Here is an 8,678-nt window from a genome sequence, read left to right on the forward strand (position 1 = left end):
CCCAGCAGCCTGGGCTGGTTTCTCTTCCTCGCTGCAGCTGCCCAAGCTCGAAAAACGGGTGAGGAAAATAAATCAATAAGACACAAAGATAAATACGCTTTTCAGCGCTTGCATGTTGCAGCCGATTCCTCTGGACGTGCCGTGGCGGCTGCATAATTCATAAACTCGCCAGTAATATGCAAATGGCTGGCCCAGATGGGCCAGGCTCCCTCCTTGCTGGTAGCCGCCACGTCGGGGGCAGGCGACGGTGAAGGCGGCCGTGCCGAATCGGTGAGCGGTGCCGAGCCCCCCTTGTGCGCGGTGCTGGGGTGCGGAGCTGTCGCTCGGGCAATGGGCTGGTTTGCAGGTTCGGCTCCGGTGGCTGCGATCCATCGCTTCCCACTGAGCTGCAACCCGTCTCGCTTTGGGGAGAAAATATTCCCTCGCCGTTTGCGTTCAGCCTACCCCTACCCCGACCCCTCGTGTCACGCTGGTGGGTCACGTCCAGCACAACGCTCGTTCCTGCGCAGGCTGCTCCGGCTGCAGAAATCCTCCTTTTGGGGTCTGAAGCAACCACAGACCCCAGGACCCCACTGGAGAGTGACCTGGGAGCAGCCCAAGGTCTGGAAGAGGCTGGAGACGAGGCACAGCTCAGCCCGCAAGTGCCCATGAAAATTGCTTTCTGGGGAGTAAAAGCCTGCCAGCCCCCCCGGCCAAGCACAGACCTCTCCTGCTCAGCCCCCACCCCTCTCCAAATCTTCAAGGCAGAGCTTTATCTCCACCCCGCAAAAGCCATTTCCATCGACGTCTCCGAGAACAAACCCCAGCCAAAATTCGAGAAGCTCTTACACAGCAATTGATAAAAACCTCTGCACATGTCTAATGCTGCGCCATCCATCAGCCAACTCACCCATAGCACAGCACTGAGCGCCAAGCAGCGGGGAGCAGAGATGAGCCGCACAGCCCCCCCAGGCCCTCTCACTGCAGGGTTACCGCTATTTTTCTGGAGAAATATGTTTTTCCCAAATATTTACGCTGTCCCCATCACCCTGGAAGGATGGGGCCTTCAATCATGATCCAGCAAAAGAACTTCATGGGTGCTGCAGTTTTGTGAAACCGCGGGGGGGTTATGTCCCCACATCAAAGACGTCATCCCCCGTTTGACATCCCATCCATCCCAGGGAGCCCGTGCCCTCCCCCAGCCACCACTGATGGTTTTATCTGAGGATCTGGGTATTTCAAAAGGAGGATTTGAGAGGTATTTCCTTCCCATCTTTGAGACAAACACAACAGTGAAGGAAAGTGCTGGGCTAAGACCTTGATGCAGCAGAAGGGCAAGAAAACCTACATGTTTTTATGAGGGATTAGGGCAAACTTAGTTGCATCTTAAGCTACTAAAGGCTTATAAAAGCCCCAAAGAATAGACTGCATGCCTCAGAAAAACCTCCCAGGGCCTTGCTAAGAAAAGTCAATTTAAAATTAGAGTGCAGCCTGCTTAGCTGAAGAGCCATGCTCTGCAAACAGCAAGCTTGGCCTGCCTGAAGAGGAGAGTTTGGGGGCAGTGGTGGGGGAAAGGGGTCTGGGTCCCCTGTGCAGGGTGGCACCGAGCCACAGTCCAGCTCTGATCACCCAGGAGCAAATGCCATCCTTCATTACAGCTGGGTGCACCAGGCGTTTATATAAAACCACGCCAACTTCTCAGACGGAAAAAGTACTTTATTAGGCATTTCAGCATCATCGAGGACTCGTTTCATGCAGCGCGTGGAAGTCAGGGAGCCGGCCTGGGGGTCGGCAGCAGCCCCGCTAGGGATGCTGCAGATGGTACCCACCTCGCTCAGCCCCTGGGCTGCTCCCGGCTGAGATTTTCTCCCCTCCCAGGGGCTGTCGACAGCCTTCCCTCTCCCCTGCCTTCCCCTCTTCGCCACTGCGCCAGTTCTTCCTTCATCCTGACAGCAGTGCTTACCAGGAGTGGCTGCTTTTCCCAGATAAATAGCTTAATTAGCTTTCTATTGACTCAGGCAAACACACTCCTCAGGCAGCGGCTGGGAGAAGAGAGGCAATAAAGCCCCAGGGAGCAGATCCTACACCCCAGTGGCACAGCGGGCTCTGCAGTGGGAAGGGCTCCACGCTGTCAGACTGCGGGCGTTAAAAAGGTCTTTGCCCCTGCGGAATAGCAGGTTGGGTGAGAAGGGCAGATCCAGCCCCAGGATGGGGGTTTCTGGTCCCCACGTGAGTGTCCCTCCAGTAAATTCCATCCTGTATTCCCTAGGAGAAACACACAGAAGGTGAGACCATGGCAGGAGGACAAATCCAGGGTGGGGGAAATTAAAAAAAAAAATAAAAAAAAAAATAAAAAAAATAAAATCAAGCGTCTGCTGGACAGCAAGGCTGGAAATCAAAGAGCGAACACCAAATATGTCTGCAAGATGCAGGGAAAATTTTTAATCTTGGAAATTGGCAAAAGATTTGAGATAGCTGGAGAACAATCAGCGCTTCCCTTCATGCCTGGAGGAACCGACAAACTTTGCATAAACAATTTTCCTTCCCTCTGATCTGGAAAGGCTGCCACCGAGCAGCAGGAGAGGCCAGCGCCGGTCCCCAGCGCCCTGCCCGGCAGCTGACTTGGAGAAAGCCAAACCCAGAAGGACCCCTCGAGAAATGACATTAATGGCCCAAAAGCAGCAGGGAGGGATGATGCAACGGGAGAGGGTTCAGCAGCATCTGCCCCGAGCTCGGTTTCTGATTTCTGGTCTGGGAACCCCGGGCTGCTTCCTAATCAGCAACCCTCAACCCAGCCACCCTGAACCCCCACGAGCAAATGTATTTCCCTGCCAGGTTAAATGCCATCCATGCAAAATGGGGGGGGGAATTAAAAATAATACCCTCCCATGGACAAGCCCCCACAAACTGCGCCATCCCGAGATGTGCGCCAGCCCCAGACAGCCCAGGCATATTAATGCGATGGAGGATGCCGTCCGCCTCGGCCAGGCACCAGCTCCAGCGCGGGGAGAGAGATACCAGGAGCTCAATTTGTGTTTGCCTGAGCCAAGGAGAAAATCTAATTAAACATGGCGTCGGGGCTTGGAGGAGCTGGGGATGGGGCTGGAATATAAAGCGCAGCTGCTTCCTGCAGATCAGAGGGCAATATTAATAAACTTGTGGAGGGGGACTGGAGGATCAGCTGGTAATATTGATAAATGTAAAGCAAAGACAAAGCAGTCGGGGAATATTGGATGGTAACGCTGATAAAAATGCAACCGGGACCGTCTCGACAGCATGCTGCAGATGGCCCTGCCGTCCTGCCGGGGCAAGCACTGCAGCTGCATGCCTGCTTCCCAGGCAGGGGATGCCATGGGTCATCCCAAAGAGCCCCACAGCTTGGCATGGGGTGAATTTTGGCCTGACGGGCTGCTACCCCCACCGCTGTGCCCCCAAAACCCTTCAGCCCCAGAGCAGCAGCAGCTGCCCTGCGCGTCCCAAAGGCAGGTCAGGGCAGATAAGAGCCGTCAAGGCGCAGGCATGGTGGAATGGAGGGCAGGAGCAGCACAGAGGGGACGGCACGGCCTCCGCAGCTACCTGCACGGTGTCTCACCTGATCTTGAGCACGAGAGATGGAAGTTTGTTTTCTCCCGTGCCCAGGGAAGGAGAGCTCCTGCGTCCTGGTGAGGCTGGAGCGAGACAGAGGAGGGAAGGGACCTCTTGGTGGCAGGGGCGGCGATGGCAGCTGGTGTCTTGTACAGCCTCTCTCGGAGCAAGGGATCTGGTAGCAAAGGCACAGCTAGGACTCAGTGCAGAAATCCAGCGCAAAGCCACCTCTCCAGGCTGGAAGGGACCTCCCTTACCCCCTGCCCAGCCTTGCCCCGTGCTGTCCTGAGCACCCCGCAACTCCCATTCCCCAGCAGGGAGAAGCGAGGCACGGGGAAACAGCCCCAGCTCCGTGATGCAGACCACCGAGCCCCAGCTGCCCTGAAAGCTCGGACAAGGAAAGCTTTTGGGTGGGGGGAGCAGGACAGGGGCCCCTCAGAGCCTGCCTGGGTGCTCTGCTCCGAGCCATCCGCTCCCAAACGCGGCGCAGCTCCCCACCACCCAGCCCCTGCCCATTTGCACAGCTCCCGGGGAAAGACACCGGCCACCAGTGACTCTGAGCACCCCTGAAGCCCCTTTTGCAGGGACCAAGCTCCCGTAGCCTTGCGCCCACCGCTCCCTCCCCTCCTGCGCTGCTTCACGTTACCCCTCCCCAGCCCCCCCGCCAGCAGCACACCAGAGCCAGGGGATTGGAAAAAGCCACCAAGTGCATTTTAAATAAAAGATTGCATCTTTCAGAGCTATCGGGAGTGATGATTTAAACATGAAGTCAAAGCCAGTAATGGTGTTGTCAGAGCCGTAGCAGTAACTCCAATCAATAATTCACTGATAGGCAGCAACTGTGCCTCCAGCCAGACCTGTCTGCGGTGGGCACAGTGCTTTCCCCCCCCAGGGTGAGACGTACATCCCCTCGCCTTGCTGCGACCTCCTGTCTCCCTGCCAGCATCACCCACCCCTGCAGCAGAGGTTTGGCCCCCACCGGGGCTGGGGAAGAGCCAGGGGCCAGACCCGGAGCCCCGCAGGAGGAGGATGCTGCCTGGCTCCGGGGATGGGAGGAAAAACAAATTTGTTACCTGGGGACATTCAAAATGCTGGCAAGGCCTTGGCTTGTTGGTGATTGCAACCCAGGACTTTTTTGGTTTCTGCACCCTTGGAGAGAGCCCAAACCACCCCCAGGAAACCACAGGTCTCCCTGTGGGACTTAAAAGCCCTGCCGAGGGACACCTATGTGACCCCCCCACCCCAGCCCCATCAGCACAGAGGAGTTGCCCACCTACGCCGGGGGTGCCGAGGGCTTATAGCTGCCGTGCACGCTGGTGCTCTTCTCCCACACCCCGGTGAGCATCCCTCATCCCCACGACACCCTGCCCCTCCAGCCCGTGACCCGCGCACCCCTTGATGAGCTCCCGCAGCATCGTTTAGCTACACAAACACCTCGGTCACAGCCCAACGACTTCGTATTTGCCCACTCATTTCCCTCTAATGCAGCATGAATCAGTTCCCCCCTAACAGAGGATCCAGCTGGGGGGGCTGGCCCCCCACATCACCCTTCTTTCTTCCCGCAGGGCTTCATCGAGCGTGGAGAAAAGCTGGATTGAGCACCCTGGACTGCCGAGCAGCCCCCGGCTGGGCAGGCTGGGGTGGGGGGGGCAGCAGCTGGGGTCTGCCCACCCTTGCTGGGGCACAGGGTGTTGCGGCACCCACGGCAGGAGGGTCCCAGGCCCCTGCACTGGCAGAGCGGAGGTGTGCAGGGTCCGGGTGGGAATCCCTGGGGCAAGCCAGGAAAGGCAAGGGGCTGCCTTCGCACTCAGTTTCGGGGAGCGGTATGTGGAGAAAGGCAGCGCATCCCTGCCCACTGAGGGGGTTTAACTGGGAAGCCCTGGAGTCGGTACCCAAAGATGCTGCACCGCCCCGAGCCGCATCCCGAACGCGCCAAGGGGTGAGAGGGCAGCGCGCCTTCCCGCAGAGCAGCCAGCCCCTAAAAACCATCGTTGCAGGGAGGCTGGGGGGGACTCGATGGGGATCCCAGCACCCCGGGGGGGGGGATGGCTCAAGGGAAAGCAGGTGGACAGACAGACGGACAGACAGAAGCAGCCCCTCCATCCCAGCCCCACGGGGGATACCGGCACGGCAGAGATGCTGGAGGTGGTCAAAGGTTGAGGTGGCTTCTTCTCCCTGCATCCTTGCCACCTTACCTTCGCCAGCGCCAGGAGCTTGCCAAGCCAGCACCGCCACCTCGTGGCACGGCCACCGGCGAGGCCTGGGACGGTGCGGCACCGCACACCGTATAACGCACACTGTATAACGCACACCGCACGCTCCTGGACGCGGCACACGCTCCGATGGTGTACACAGACTTTATTAGCGGGGGAGCTGCCACCGGATGAACTGGCGCCGAAAAGGTGACAAAAAACTTCAGAGGCGGCCAGTAAAGGGGAGCGGAGAGCGGGGGTCAGCCTGGATAAAAGAGGGGAGTGAGAAAGGGAAACTGCGGCGGCGGATGGGGTGGGATCCCTGGCCTCAGGGGAGACGGTGAGGGACCCAGCCTCACCCCATCGGATGGTGTTGGGGGTCTCTTACCTCCTAGTCCTTGCTTGACAGCAGGACTTGGGCATGGGTGTCCGGCTCGGTGCCTGGCATGGTGTCCGGCTTGTCTTGGAGCACCAGCTGGGACATGCTGCAGCAAGCCAAGGTTAGGGGGGGTGCATGGGAACCCCTGCCCTGGGCAGGCAGCGGAAGGGCTGGCTTTCCACCAGGATCAACCAGCCCTTTCTCCTTGCAGGGGGTGGGGGGGTTTGAAGCCCATAGGCTTTAATTCCCAGGAGGAGGGTGAACGGGAGCCTGGGCTTCAACTTGCCGAGGGCCGGCAAGCCAGAGCATGTGGGGTCTCTGGGCGAGGGGAGCCCCAGGCAACGTGGCAGCCCCCCCCACCAAAGGCTGTGCTGGGGGATGCTCACCAGTTTTGTATTTGCTCCAGCCCTTCCTGCGCCGCTTCGTCCCCTGGCATGCCCAGCACGCAGCAGACCTGGGTTTGGCTGCAAGAACTGTGCCGGTCCCCTCAAGGTGCTGCAGCCGCCACGGCCGAGCTCCCCAGCCCGGCGCGGCAGCACATCCCACCCCATCCCCAGCTGGTCCTGGTGGGCACCACGGGGCTTTACCTCCGCCTCAAGAGCTGGATCGTGGTCCTGTCCTCCAGGAAGGATTGGCTGAGTGACCGTCCCAGCGGATGCGCAATGAGACCCGCGTTATCCTGCCAAAAGCAGAGAGGGACGAGGCTTTCGGGGCCTTGGTACTGGGAGCCGTGGGGTGGAGGACCCTGGTCACGGCACAGACAAAGGGTGGCTGAAGCCTGCTGCCTCCGAGGGTGCGAATGGGGAAGGTTTCTCATCTGAGGGTGTGCGTAATCCCAAAGCATCCCCCGAGACCCCCTCCATCCCCAGCATCTCGCCGAGCTCCCAGACACCGCTGTGGGCCACGGCCACGCTCAGCCCGTGGATCACAACCTGTGGGTTTGGTGCGCTCTCCGCCTGGCACGCCGGTGGAGCCGACGTGGACTCTGCCCGCTGTGCCACCGCGCCAGCCGGCGTCCACCTGAAGAACCTAGAGGTCCTGTCTTCAACCTGCAAAGGCAGCAAAGCCGCCGTCAACCGCCGGCACCCCGGTGGGAGGACCATCCGTTGCATCCCGACCCCCAACCCTGCCTTGGCACGAAATCCTGGGAAAAGCCTTCCCTGGACCGTTTAAATCCCAGGCATCGGCATTCGCGCGCCTCAGCCTCACCTCGTGCAGCCACTGCTCCATCAACGAGACCGTTCCCACGTTCACCGCAAGGATTCCCTGGAAAAGAGGCAGCTGCTGAGCCCCCCACCCCAGCTGGCTCTCCACGGGGGGGAGAAACCTGCTGCAAAGCCCCTTCCCTGCCCCACCACTTACTGGGGCACCAGCAGAGGGGAAGGGAGCACCGACGCTTTTCTGTACTACACTGTACACCAGCCACGTGGAAACGATCATCCCCGGGCGCGCAGCGGCAGCACCACTGATGCCCCAAGCCTGGCACATTATTGGGTCAGAGCTGGAACCAGTGCCGCAGCAACCATGTGCCGGCACGGGGTTCCCAGAGCAACAGGGAGAAGGGAAGGGTGCAGAAAGCAAATCCCAATTCAGGGCACCCACAGGAGCCAAGACTGTGGCACCCAGCCTCGGGGCAGGGGGACGCAGGGCACGATCCTGGTGAGTTTTTTCATAAGCCCTCCTGCGAGCGCGGCCGAATGGGATAGCAGAGAGCAAAAAGCATTGCTGAAGGTTAGAAAGACCTGTGTGGCAGCGTAGCTCAGGAGACCCAGCAGGAGAACATACCTTGGGGCACCCCGAGGCATGGGAGGGCCCCCCTTACATCCTATTGCACCCCATGGGATGCTAAGGGCAAAGAAAAGCCCAGCATCCTCCCACATCCCAAGGGAAAAGCGTCCTCTCTGCAAACATCCCTGGGGCAGCCCACCTCCTCCTGACAGCCCCCCAACCTAAACCAATGACACCAAGTCTTTTTTTATTTTTTTTTTAGCAAATGTTTATTTATATCAAAATACAAAACATTTCTGAAGCAGGGTAATGTTACATGAGGAGCAAGTTAATCGATTCCAAAACCCATCATTCTCCTACAGCATGGCTAGTTGTACGTAACATTGCAACACTGCCAGAATTTCTTATAGTGGGTACGTTAAAATAAAAAAAAACAACCAAAAAGTCAATCTATGATCATGCAATGTTACCAGCAATAAATTGTTAAGTACTCAGCAGGCCTTAAAATCCCAACAGGCAGAGACCGAGGGACCAGCTACTCCCAGTAAGGCAGGGCTTCAAACTCTCATTTCTTCCAATTTTTGTTGGCTTGTTAGCATTTACTCGTTAACTGACAACAGTCCAAGAGCCAAAGGGACCCAACTTTCTTGGCAGAGTGGGATTATTGCTTAGAGCTATCAAAGCAGACCCAACTCCCGGCTGTCCCCAGGGAGGATGGGGAAGGGCAGGGACAGGGCTCGCAGGGCGAGAGCCAGGAGAGGTCTGCCTTGGCCAAGCGCTGCGTAGGTCGGGCCGAGCTGGAAGATGTAAAAACC

Source organism: Haliaeetus leucocephalus, unplaced genomic scaffold, assembly GCF_000737465.1.
Source record: "Haliaeetus leucocephalus isolate CR32 unplaced genomic scaffold, Haliaeetus_leucocephalus-4.0 Scaffold773, whole genome shotgun sequence".
In the NCBI taxonomy this organism is placed as follows: Eukaryota; Metazoa; Chordata; class Aves; order Accipitriformes; family Accipitridae; genus Haliaeetus; species Haliaeetus leucocephalus.